This window comes from Ornithorhynchus anatinus, chromosome 5 (assembly GCF_004115215.2).
Source record: "Ornithorhynchus anatinus isolate Pmale09 chromosome 5, mOrnAna1.pri.v4, whole genome shotgun sequence".
In the NCBI taxonomy this organism is placed as follows: domain Eukaryota; kingdom Metazoa; phylum Chordata; class Mammalia; order Monotremata; family Ornithorhynchidae; genus Ornithorhynchus; species Ornithorhynchus anatinus.
Genome location: NC_041732.1, coordinates 41,147,124 through 41,160,474, shown reverse-complemented (window position 1 = coordinate 41,160,474; position 13,351 = coordinate 41,147,124). Strand labels below are relative to the sequence as shown.

Below are 13,351 nucleotides of genomic sequence, written 5' to 3'. Positions count from 1 at the left end.
CCACCCCCTGAGCTAGACTGCAGCATTTTCTGGGTATGGCACCATATTTAGAAATTAGGAAGCAGGTAATAATAATAATTGTAGTATGTTAAGTGCTTACTATGTGACAAGCATTGTACCAAGCACTAGGGTAGCTACAAGATAATGAGGTCCCACATGGGGCTTAAAATCTAAGTAGGAGGAGAATAGGTTTTGAATCCCCAATTTTACAGATTAGAGAACTGAGGCACAGAGAAGTTAAGTGAAATGCCCAAAGTCATCCAGCAGGTAAGTGATACAGTTGGGATTAGAACCCAGGTCTTCTGACACGCTCTTTCCACTAGGCCATATTTTTTCCCTGATGGGCATTAATCCAGGTATGGGAATGGAAAATAAAGACCAGAACACTTCTTTTTCAGACTCCAGGATTTCGAAGGTTTAGGGGAAAACTTGGAACGTTTTATACATTTATACACATCCTGACTTATTCAGATCTCTCCTCCCTCATTCTCTCTCAATAAACATACTACTCATAGCCTCCACATTTCTTCCTCTCCCGTCTTACCTAGGTCCTTTGACACCAAGTAGGCTTTGCCTCCAGGCTGTACCCCAATTCAAGAACAGCTCCTCTCTCTGCTGACAAGTGCTTCTTCTGATTCCATTTCATGATCCATCTCCTTGTCTGTATTCAGGGCTTGGAAAGGCACCCAGCCAGTCTTGCCTTCTAAACAGCAGCAGATATTCTTCCTGAAACTTCATCATCCTGAAGCTCTCCTCACCCTGTCCTACCACATTCTGAGCCAGATTCTTTCAGTGCATAAGCTACATTCAGAGCAAGACTGACCAACACCAAACCCCAGGCTGCCTGCTTGAAAGAGAGCATGACTTTCCAACATGAAATGAGCCCAGGCCACAGCATTTTTCCATTAAAACAAGCAATCAGTACTTGAATTGGTTGCAGCCCCTGTAAAATGACTTGGGTGTGGTGATTAAAAAATCAATGCCAGGGTCTTCTCTTCAGTGAAAGGGTGTGGTACATCCCTTTCTAAAACACTAAAGTAGACCCAGATCTGTCTCTGGCAAGACACTTAACCTCCCTGGTCCTGAGTTTCCAACCCAGGAAAATGAGGAGGCCAGTTTTCCCTATGTCATAGATCAAGAGCCCCATGTGGGAAAGAGATCTAATTATCTTGTGTCTATCCCAGCATTTGGACAGTGCTTAGGCACAGAGTAGACACTTAATGCCTTAATTATTATTATCAGTCAAATGGTTTTTCCATCTTGGCAGGTTTTCAGATTATCTTGAACATCAGGAAGAGAAGCAAAACACCTCTGAGAGTACTTCATTGATCCTTTCTGCTGGGGGATTCCCCCTCCCCCAAAAGAGCCCAGCTGGGTGCAAAATTCAATCAACTCCTTTAGCTCCCTGCCTCTTGGCCCCCTAAATCAAAACGACAGGGTTGCCCACTTCACCATCTTACTCTTTAAGAACCATCAATAGGACTTCTTTGGCAGGCAAATAAAGCGTTTGAATCACCTGCCTAGTGATTCAGGGTATATCCCCTGGGAAAATACTCTTTCCAGGATGCAGGCAAACCAACCACTCAGGGAGACAGGGGAAAACTGTGTGGTAAACAGCTCCAGAGAGAATCTAACCAGTGGGGCATAAACAGGGTTCCAGTTAATAACCTGAAATCCACACAGTTGACTGTGTCTCTATGTCCAGTTTCAATGTGCTGCAAGTTGTGCCACAAAAATAGCTTGCACCTGAGAAAAAGCTGCTTATTCAAACCTATAAATAAAAATATGCTGAAGCAGTCACACTCCATAGATTCCTTGTCACCTTGCCTTGCCGAGCAGACAAGCAGATACAAACTACCTAAAGAAAATTCCGGACTTCATTTTCTACTTTTTAACCTTTGAATTCCATAAAACTTTATAGGCAGCCATGTCCATGAATGCCTATATGGAGGCAAAAATGGGAAACTGTGGGAGAAGTGCCTTCAAACCACCTTAAATAAAGGATTTGCCATCATAACCATTATCACAATCATTAAATTTACTTGAATCCTCTCAATGCGCCACACACAATAAAGACTGCTGGAATCATCTAGCCTGAAAGTAATGAAGGTATGTGTAACCTTGGTGAGACATATACTTAAGCAAGCTTAAAATCATTCCACCATAACAGAAGTGGAAGGGCAAATCTGAAGGTGCCAAGGATCTAGCTGTCTTGCTGGTTATGTGCCTACTCTTGTGAAATTTTTTTAGCTTGGTGGCAATCTTTACTATTGGACAACTAAACAACATGCCTATGAATAAGTACCTTTCAAATATTACTTTAATTTTGTTTAAAACATCAGCAACTTGTGGTTGATTGCCTCTTCCCCTTCCTCTCCCAGGTCCACCACAGTCACTGAAAAAGAAGAGTCAGGGATGGAAAAAGTTCATCTCTAACCATGAGGAGGGATGTCAAGACTGGTAACCATCACATTCTTCCTCCAAGCAACCTGTGGTGTCGGTATCAGAGGCAGAAAACCTGGATGAACCCCCAGCCGAATCCAGCACGGCACCATTTATGCACTTAATTTCTTTATGTAGTCAGCAAAAAAAAGTCTAAAAAAAGTCCCCAGATATCGATACTAGACCTACAAATAAGAACACAGCTTTGTTTGCTACACCTTTGATCACTTTCAAGTAGTAAACCCTGTCCATAAAAATCAGCAGAGTAAAGAAAGACCAGGTAGAAAGTCTTTACAGTCTTCACAACTGTGATTGCCAACATTATCTATGGTTTTTGAGTACTTGGGTGCTGGGCACTTTACTAAGTAAGCACTTGGAAGAGTACAATAGCAGTAAGACATGGGTAAGGAAAAACTAGGTTGCCAAAGTTTCCCTGCATTCAAGGAGTTCAAAATTTCATGAGGGAAAACAACAGAAGTCATTTACTGATGGTAAAAGTTGGAAAGACAGGATACAATCACGGATCAGTCCAAACACATGAGGAAGAAACAGCCAAATAAATGAAGTGAATAAGTGCATAATATTGTCATTATTTATTCATTCAGTCATTTATCGAGCACTTACTGTGTGCAGAGTACTGTACTGTTTGGGAGAGTACAATACAACAATAAACAGTCACATTCCCTGCCCACGACAAGCTTACAGTCTAGAGAAGGGGAGACAGACATCAATAAAAATACATAAAATAAAATTACAGATATGTACATAAGTTCTGTGGGGCTGGGAGAAAGGGAGGAGCAAAGGGAACAAGTCAGGGTGACCCAGAATAGAGTGGTTTAATCTGGGAAGGCCTCTTGGCGGAGATGTACCTTCAGTCAGGCTTTGAAGGGGGAGAAATAATTGTCTGTTGGGATTTGAGGAGGGTGGTTGTTCCAGGCCAGAGGTAGGACGTGGACTAGGGGTCAGTGGTGAGATAGGTGAGATTGAGGCATAGTGCGAAGGTTAGCCCTAGAGAAGTGAAGTGTTTGGGCTGCGTTGTAGAAAGAGAGAAGTGAGGTGAGGTAGGAGGGGGCAAGGTGGCGGAGTGCTTTAAAGCATTCCTCTTCCTCTCTCCCCTGCCAGCTCCAATGGATTCGCCTTTGCAGACTCTGGAACTGGCCAGTGGCTAAGTCGGGGGTGGTTTAAATAGACATGTGTACATGAGAACCGAGACTAGGGACGAAGTTCACAAGTGCTAAAGGTAAGTGTTGGGCTGACAAGCCTAGGTTGCTGTGAAGCAATCATGGCAGGTTTCCTGGAAGAGCCTGGAGTCTGCTAACAAAGTTCAGGTCTGGCAAAAGCTCAAGTGAATCCTCCAAGGGTTTTAACTTAGAAATTTGCAGGGGAATAAATTTGAAACATCACAGAACTAAGGAGCCGAGAAGGGTTTTCAGGAGAAGAGTGATGAATGCTTACAAAGTCTCCCCTCCCTCCCTGCTCTCTATTTAATCACCATGCTCTCCCAGATAGGTAATTAACACTTTAAAGGAACATCTGAAATCCATCATCTTCAGAGTTCTCTTTTTGAGATCAGATATATGTGCCTTATAATTTTATGACCTCACAGAGATCTGCTACTTGATAAATTAAGAAACTCATAGTTACTGGTGGTTAACCTGAATTTACATAATTCCATTTAGATTAGGAGTTTTTCCTAATATCCAGTCTTTAACACCCCTAATTATTTTTTATCGCAGTGCCAACTATTCCCATATTTTTCTTTTATGCTTAGTATTTTCACATCATTTAAAACATTTGAAACTAAGGATGGAAACTGTGGCTTTCTACATTTGTTAGCATACAATTTAGTGATATTTCATATTCTCTAAATTTGTGAGAGTCATCCTTAATAGTAACATTTTCTTCCATTCAGCAATGTGTACAATTACACACACACACACACACACACACACACACACATACACAAGGACATAAATAAACACCTATTCTATTCCTTTGATGAATATGTTCATTCTTGTCTGTTTCAGACTTGGGTTTCAGGCTTTAAAGTTTCTACTACAGTCATACCATCTAATGTATGGTGGAAAGAAGTGTGCCTAAAGAAGAAGGAATAGCAGCTGTAGTACAGGAAAAAAGAAATAACATGACTACAACAACTTGTTCACTGATTTTTTTATTACTAATGAAAGCTGGCTTTTTTCTCTCTGGTTCCCATCTCTCCTGAAGAGCAAAGAGCGAAAATATTATCAATATTAGAACAAGATATGGAGTTCTACTGCTCTCAATTTATCATACTCCAAGGGCTACTGATAGAGCATAGGTGTCTTAAATTTACAGAAATAACCTCATTTTAGCCATTGCTTTCACAGCACTTGTCTGTTGTGTAACCTTGGGCAAGTCACAACTCCTCTGTGCCTCAATTCCCTCGTATTAAGACTGTGAACCCCATGTGGGACAGGAACTGTGTCTAACCTGATAAGCTTGTAGCTATTCCAGCGCTTAGTAGAGTGTCTGGCACACAGTAAGCACTTAAATGCCATTTAAAAACCTCCTGCTCCTCCAAATCTTTTACTAGAGATGCTAATACATATCAAAATTTCACCCCATCTGCAAATTCAAGTTTCCACTTCTGGAAGTACTGGGGAGCTCTGGAATGGCCCTGAAGGAATGTACTCTAAGAGAAAAAACAGCAGGAAAGGGCATGGATCATCTCCCCCTTTAATGATCAAGAATTGGCAAAGCAAAAGTCACTGCACCCTTGTAGGATCACTTTGCTATAACAATTGCACACAGAAAATGTTAACAACTTCCCCTAAATTTGTTCATTCCCTCCCTCCACTGTGATATTCTACCCAATTTTAAAATAAGGGGAAAAAAACGTAAAGATAGGAAGATTAGTCACATTAAAAGGCTTTAAAAAGAATCAATAAATAAGGTTCTCACCTTCTAAGATCATGGGTCATAAGGTCATGGATTCTAATGTCAGTTCAGCCATATCTCTGCTGTGTGACCTTGGTCAAGTCACCTCACTTCTCTGGGTCTCAGTTATCACATCTGTAAAATGGGGATTGAGACTGTGAGTCCCATGTGGGACAGGGACTGTGTCCAATATGATTTGCCTGAATCCACCCCAGCATTTAGCACAGTGCCTGGCAAATAGTAAGTGCTTAACAAATACCACAATTATCATTATTATTATAGAACCAAAGTTTCCAAAGAGATCGGAGCCCACGGAGCCTTGAGAGACATTTCCCGGACACGTGTGTGCACATACGTGCACGTGTTTGCACACACGTGCATAAAAACATGCACACACACACAGCAAAGACCTGGCAGTGTTGTGTACTCCAGGTTAGAAGTGTCCATGACTCTATTACTGCAGACCAGAATGGAGTCAGGGAAGTGGGGCTGGTGAGGTGAAAACCAGGTCCAGACAGTTTAAGATTTCCCTCACGCCCAGAATAGAGGTACTGTCTCCCAGAAGTTTCCCTCTTCCAGGCTGGAGTGGCCCACAGGGGTTGGGGTAGGACAGGACCCCTCTACCAACCCCCCAGGCAGCACATGGTCACCAGCTCCAGAGAATTCTCCAGCTTTGGGTTTCTGTCAGAAATCAGTCCTGCTGTCTTCTCTAGTACACCCCAATTTGAGAAAGAAGTTCGGGTTCAATGGCCCAGGCTTCTGCCCCAAGGCAGTGCTGCCTCCTGGTAGGAACTGCACCCCAGGAGTGTAGTGCAGTGATCTATGAGAGAGATTGTCCCTCTAAAGCATCTTTTTAAGTCTTATAGACACCAGCTGTTCCCTTATTTTTTTTAAAAAAGAGTATTATTTATGACATTTAAGATGGGCTTTCAGTTCATGGTCCCTAACTCAAAAGAAAGCTCGCAATCTAAAGGTCAGGCGAGGACTGATGCAATGGAAAAAAATAACTGAGCAAATTCATTAAAAAGTAAACATTAAGAAGTAAAACAGTAAACAGTAAGCAGTAAGAAGTTAACAGTAAAAAAGTAAACAGTAAGAAGTAAACAGTAAAAAGACAGCTCCTTGAGCTAATTGTCTACACTCTCTGTCTCAAATTCCTCTCCTCCAATTCTGTCCTTGACCCCCTCCAATCTGGCTTCCGTCCCCTTCACTCCACAGAAACCACCTTCTCAGAGGTCAACAGAGATTTCCTACTTGCCAAAACCAATGGCCTGTACTCCATCCTAATCTTCCTCTACCTCTCAACTGCCTTAAACACTGTTGACCACCCCCTTCTCCCGGAAACATTTTCCAACTTTGGCTACATTGACACTGTCCTCTCCTGGTTCTCTTCTTATCTCCCTGGCTATTCATTCTCAGTCTCTTTCGCAGGCTCCTCCTCTGCCTCCCACCTGCTAACTGTGGAGGGGGGGCCAGAGGGGGCCCCTCGAGGTTCAGTTCTGGATTCCCTTTTATTCTCCATCTACACCCACTCCCTTGGAGAACTCATTCATTCCCATAGCTTCAACTTCCACCTCTATGTGGATGATAGTCAAATCTACATCTCCAGCCCTGATCTCTCTCCCTCTCTGCAATCTAGCATTTCCTCCTGCCTTCTACCATCTCTACTTGGATGTCCTCCCATCACCTCGAGCTTCACATGTCCAATAGAGAACTCCTTATCTTCTCACCCAAAGCCTGTCCTCCCCCGACTTTCCCATCACTGTAGGCGGCACCACCATCGTTTGTGTCTCACAAGAAGCAGCATGGCTCAGTGGATAGAGCACAGGCCTAGGAGTCAGAAAGTCAGAGGCTCTAATCCTGGCTCTGCCGCTTGTCTGCTTTGTGACCTTAAGCAAGGCTCTTCACTTCTCTATGCTTCAGTTACCTCTTTTCTGTAAAATGGGGATTGAGACTGTGAGCACCACGTGGGACAGGGACTATGTCCAACCCAATTTGCTTGAAAACACCCCAGAGTTTAGTACAGGGCCTGGAAAATAGTAAGTACTTAACAAACACCCTAAGTCCATAACCGTGGCATTATCCTTGAGTCCTCTCTCTCACTCAACCGACATATTATCCCACCTTCACAACACCGCTAAAATCCACTTTTTCCTCACCATAATAATGTTGGTATTTTTGTTAAGCGCTTACTATGTGCCGAGCACTGTTCTAAGCGCTGGGGTAGACATAGGGGAATCAAGTTGTCTCACGTGGGGCTCACAGTCTTAATCCCCATTTTACAGATGAGGGAACTGAGGCACAGAGAAGTTAAGTGACTTGCCCACAGTCACACAGCCAACAAGTGGCAGAGCTGGGATTCGAACTCATGAGCCCTGACTCCAAAGCCCATGCTCTTTCCACGGAGCCACGCTGCTTCTCATGCTGTAGGCGGCACCACCATCCTTTGTGTCTCACAAGAAGCAGCATGGCTCAGTGGATAGAGCACAGGCCTAGGAGTCAGAAAGTCAGAGGCTCTAATCCTGGCTCTGCCGCTTGTCTGCTTTGTGACCTTAAGCAAGGCTCTTCACTTCTCTATGCTTCAGTTACCTCTTTTCTGTAAAATGGGGATTGAGACTGTGAGCACCACGTGGGACAGGGACTGTGTCCAACCCAATTTGCTTGAAAACACCCCAGAGTTTAGTACAGGGCCTGGAAAATAGTAAGTACTTAACAAACAGCTTCTCACCATCCAAACTGCTACCACTGTAATACAATCACTCATCCTCTCCCACCTTGATTACTGTATCAGCCTCCTTTGCTGACCTCCCAGCCTCCCATCTCTCCTACATCCATTCCATACTTCGCCTGGATCATTTTTCTACAAAAACATTCAGGACATGTTTCCCCTCTCCACAAGAAACTCCAGTGGATGCCCATCCACCTCCACAAACTCCTCACCATTAGCTTCAAAGCACTCCATCATCTTGACCCCTCTTACCTCACTTCGCTACTCTCCTACTACAACCCAGTCTGCACACTTTGTTCCTCTAATGCTAACCTTTCTCATTGTTCCTCAATCTCACCTATCCCACTGCTAATCTCTCGCCTACATCCCACCGCTGGTCTGGAATGCCCTCCCTCCTCAATTCCGACAATTACTCTCCCCACCTTCAAAGCCTTATTGAAGGCACATCTCTTCCAAGAGGTCTTCCCTGACTAAGTCCTCCTTTCCTCTTTCCCCACTCTCCTTTGCATCGCCCTGACTTGTTCCCTTTATTCATCCCCAGCCCTGCAGCATTTATGTACATATCTGTCACATATATATTAATGTCTGTCCATCACCACCAACTGAAAACTTGTTGTGGGCAGGGGGTGTGTCTGTTTATTGTCATAGTGTCCTTCCCCCAAGCACTTAGTACAGTGCTCTACACACAGTAAGCACTCAATAAATACAACTGAATGAATAAAAAAGAGCAGTAAAAAGAAATAATAATAGTACATATTAAGTACCAAAGTACTGCGCTAAGCATTGGGGTAGACACAAGATAGATTGGGGTGGCCAAACTTTGCTATCTGCCGAACCAAAAGTCAAAATGCTAGTGTGGCTATGAGTGCAGATTTTTAAGGATTCATTTAATTGGAATAATGAGTGCGTGGTCCGGGCCGAGACGGGGGCAGAGAAGGTTGCCGTGAGCAAGGGATATAGCCCAATGCTTTAACCATAGCTACCCAAATTGCTGTTGAATTCTATCACAAAAATTTAGAACTCAAGGTCGAAAGCACATTCATCCTAGAATTCAATATAAAAATCTGTTTTTTCTTTTCATTATCTGAACTACACTCAGGGCGAATTAGTTTGGATAATTGTGTGGCTACAGTAACAATATTCCAAAAGGGGCACTGAATTAGTCATTCAAAACCATTTCACATTAATTTTCTTGCTCATTTTCGTGAATGCCTTTTGGACTATAAGTCCTTATCCAATATTTCAGTGGAGGGTTCAACTAACCCGAGAAGATAAATGCTTTTGCTACCACAGAGGTAACTAACGATAACTGAGAGTGAAAGTCTATACAGAGGAGTCCCCTAGTGGTGAAGTGACTATTCCTGCTCTCATTTCATGTATTCAATAGGACCGTTTCAGCAGATGAGCTAAAAAAAAAAATTCAGAATAATGAAGCCTACCTTATTGAAGCTATTTAATAACCTTTGTTAGTTCTAACGTATAGTGAAATCACCTAGACTACTAGATATTTTCATATGGGAGGTGAAGAGAAAGAGGTTTCCTGGTGATTGCTGACTTGTCTTACATTCCAAATTTATTTGACAGTCAAATAATATGAGCAGAATTAAAAAGGACTGATCATTAAGACGTCTGGAATACATTGTTCCAAGAAAGTGAGCTACCTTCCCCACCAGCTTGGAAAAGCCACTTTTAGAAGAAAGAGGGTGCACAATTTAAAAAGAGAGAAAAAAAAAGTCAAGCTGGAATTTAGAGAACTCTAAAAATAAAAATAAAAAAACTGAATTCCTTGGCCAAAATGTTTCACATCCAGTTTTGAATAAGACATCAATTCTATTTATAACACATTTCAACATTGAATTTGGAATGCAAAAAAGAAAAGCATCAAATCATTTTAACATCTATATTAGAGTGGTTTCTCTACAGGATACACTGCCGACTCTGTTCTCCCAATTTATGATCTCTCCCTCCCTCTCTCTCTCTCACACACACACACACACACACACACACACACACCCCATGCCATATATCATGTATACTGTACATGTCATTCATCCAACTGCTGTCCAAACCCCTAGTTAGATCTTTCATGGTTTCTTGTGTTTTAAAATGTAGACTTTGAGGTGGGTAGATTAGTGTCAAAGAGAAGCAAGAAATCTTCACTTGGAAGACTAATCCGTGTAACACTTCTCATATATGTATATTTATCTGTACGGTTCTCACACCCCACATGCAGAAAACTTTAAGAAAGCACTCCAGTTCAAGACGATCCACTAGGAAAAGTCTGAAGGCTAGGTACACAGCACATTTAATCTGGCCAGATACTGTTATCCTTAGAGTAAGCGGGCGAATGACCTAATTCAATCGTCTATTATAAATTGTTCTAGAGCACTTTTGAATCTGAATGAACGTGAGATTTACAACCCAGCTCTACCTTAATTTAATATCAGATTGATTGATCTGTCAAGCCTCCTGAGGGTACATTTTTGCCAAGTAAAACTCCCATCCGGATCACGTTCTTACGATGTTCATCAATAAAAGGATAACTTTGAAACTAATGATGGTTAAGCCTTCTGAGGGCACATTTTTGCCAAGTACAACTCCCGTCTGCATAACGTTCTTACAACGTTCATTGATAGGATAACTTTGAAACTAATGATGGGAGTGCGGATGAAGAAGGCACTTGCTTTAGCAGAGAAATTTTGTTTAGTAAGAGGTGCCCCAACCCCCTTCTCCATCAAGACGAGGTCAACCGAATAACTGCCTCTGGGCATCCTTGTTTTATCCCGTTTTGGCTTGATGTCTGTCTCCCCCCTTCTAGATTGTGAGCCCATTGTTGGGGAGGGATAGTCTCTGTTGCCGAAATGTACTTTCCAAGCGCTTAGCACATTGCTGTGCACCCAGTAAGGGCTCAATCAATACGACTGAATGAATGGATGGATGAATCCCGGGCTGGGTGGCCTTCAGACGGATGGTTCCGCTGGCTTCGGACCCCCACTGGGCAGGCTGTCAGACCCGCCGGGGAAAATGAAAACATTTAGCCACCTCTTGTCCTTCCTCACGCCCCCAGGTGTAGCCGTTTATCATCGTTTAGCGGAGAGTTTTCTTTTCACAGGATGGTAGGAAGAGGAAAGTCCTCGGGAAGGACCGGTCGAGAGCAATCTGACCGAGCAGCCCGGCCCTGTCCTGTCTTGTGCCAGGGCTGGGCCATCAGGCTCCTGACCCAAGGGTCCGGGTGGTCCTCCCTCCCCCCTCCTCCTCCTCTTCCAGGGCACCTGAAGGGTTGGGAGTTCTCCTCCTCCTCCTCCTTCTCGGGGGTGGAAGTAGACCCCCGTGCCCATCCCAGCCCCGACCGAAGGCGTACCGGCGCAGGAGGGAGCAGGAGCGCGGCAGTATCCTCACCCTCCTCCTCCTCACCTTCCTCCTCCTCACCCTCCTCCTCCTCACCCTCCTAACCCTCCTCCAGCTGCTGCTGGTGGTGGTGGTCCCCCGAGGGTGTCGTGTGGGTGCCTCCCCGGCCCGGGGGCCAGCGAATAGGACCAAAAGGCCAAAGGCGAGGAGGGGACTCGGGAGGTGGCCTGCACCTTCGCAGCTGGGGAGACCACACACACACACACCCACCTGGGAAGGGTGCATAGATGTACACGCACACACATACACACCCCTGGGAAGGGTGCACAGATGTCCACACACACACACACACGCACAGAGACACACACACACTCAGGAAGGGTGCACAGACGCCGAGAGGCGCACACACACGCAAGACACACACACTCAGGAAAGGGGCACAGACGCCGACAGGCACACGCACACGCGAAGGGTGCATAGATGCCCACCCACGCGCGCGAAGGGTATATAGATGCCCCCTCCCACCCCCGCACACAGATATAAAGAGGAAGAGTGCAGAGATGCCCACGCACCCAGACACACAGAGAGACAGGGACAGAGACAGCCGGGCGCGCTCGCCCCGTCCCCGAGGCCCCCGTGCCCATGCCCGTGCCCATGCCCCTGCCCCCGTGGCCCCGGAGCAGGGGGTGTGTACTGACCACATGGGCCGTGCTCCTCTTCTTCCTCCTCCTCCTCCTCCTGCTGCTGCTGCTGCTGCTGCTGCTGCTGCTGCTGCTGAGGCTCGGGGTTGGAGGGTCCGGGGCTGCTGTTGGGGCTCCGGCTGCTCTCGCTGCTGCTGCTGCTGTTGCTGCCGACTGAACTTTGCCTGCCACCGCCGGCTCCACCTCCCTCCTCCTCCTCCTCCTCCTCCTCCTCCTCCTTTCCCCCCTCCTCCTCCTTCTGGTCCCAGAGGTGGCGGCTGCAGCCGGACGGGTCGGAGGACTGACCGGCCCGCAAACTCTGCAACTCCGGCTGACCCCCGACCCTGTGTCACATACATACACACACACACACCCGGAGCCCCCGCGACCCCGACCCACCGGGGAGACCTGCCCAAGCAAGAAGAGGGTGGAAGGCTGGACCTCCACCCCTCTGCCACCCTGCGCCCCCATCCTGGACCCGGTGCCACCCTGCGCACCCATCCTGGGCGACGTCGAGCCCGGTGCCATCCTGTGCCTCCATCCTGGACCCGGTACCATCCTGTGCCCTGCTCCTGGGCGACTTCGAGCCCGGTGCCACCCCCTGCCCCGATCAAGGGCGACGCCGAGCCCGGTGCCACCCTGTGCCCCGATCCTGGACCCAGTGACACCCCATGCCCCGCTCCTGGACGACGCCGAGCCCGGTGCCACCCTGTGCCCCCATCCTGGACCCAGTGTCACCCCGTGCCCCGCTCCTGGGCGACACCGAGCCCTGTACCAACCCCCTGCCCCGATCAAGGGCGACGCCGAGGCCTGTACCACCCCGTGCCCCGATCCTGGACCCGGTGCCACCCTATGCCCCGATCCTGGACGACGCCGAGACCGGTGCCACTGTGTGCCACCCTGTGCCCCGCTCCTGGGTGACTTGCCGGGAAGGGCAGGGGACTATTCAAGTGCAGGGAGGGGAGGGGACGTTGGCCTGGGGCTGATCAGTCACCTTATGCCCCAAAGAGTGTCAACGGGGATTCGATCAATCAATCGATAAATCGTATTCATTGAGCGCTTACAGTGTGCAGAGCCCTGTGCTTAAGTGCTTGGGAGAGTCAGTACCATGGAGTTGGAAGATACGTTCCCTGTCCACAACGAGTTTACAGACTAGAGGGGGAGCCAGGCATTACTATAAATAAACAAATAAATAACGGATTGGTACGTAAATGCTGTGGCCTAAGGGAGGAGG

General features: G+C 46.4%; 1 protein-coding gene across 2 annotated transcripts in view; it reads right to left on the bottom strand.

Moving 5' to 3' along the window:
- The window catches only part of CSGALNACT1 (chondroitin sulfate N-acetylgalactosaminyltransferase 1), a 258,159-nt gene extending 252,688 nt beyond the window's left edge, over positions 1 to 5,471 (bottom strand). The window contains exon 1 of one of the 2 annotated variants that reach the window (XM_029066246.2): positions 5,386 to 5,471. The gene's annotated coding sequence lies outside the window, so the exon portion shown is untranslated. The remainder of the gene's footprint in view (positions 1 to 5,385) is intronic. The other variant, XM_029066245.2, reaches the window with a different exon arrangement.
- Positions 5,472 to 13,351: the final 7,880 nt, after the last annotated feature.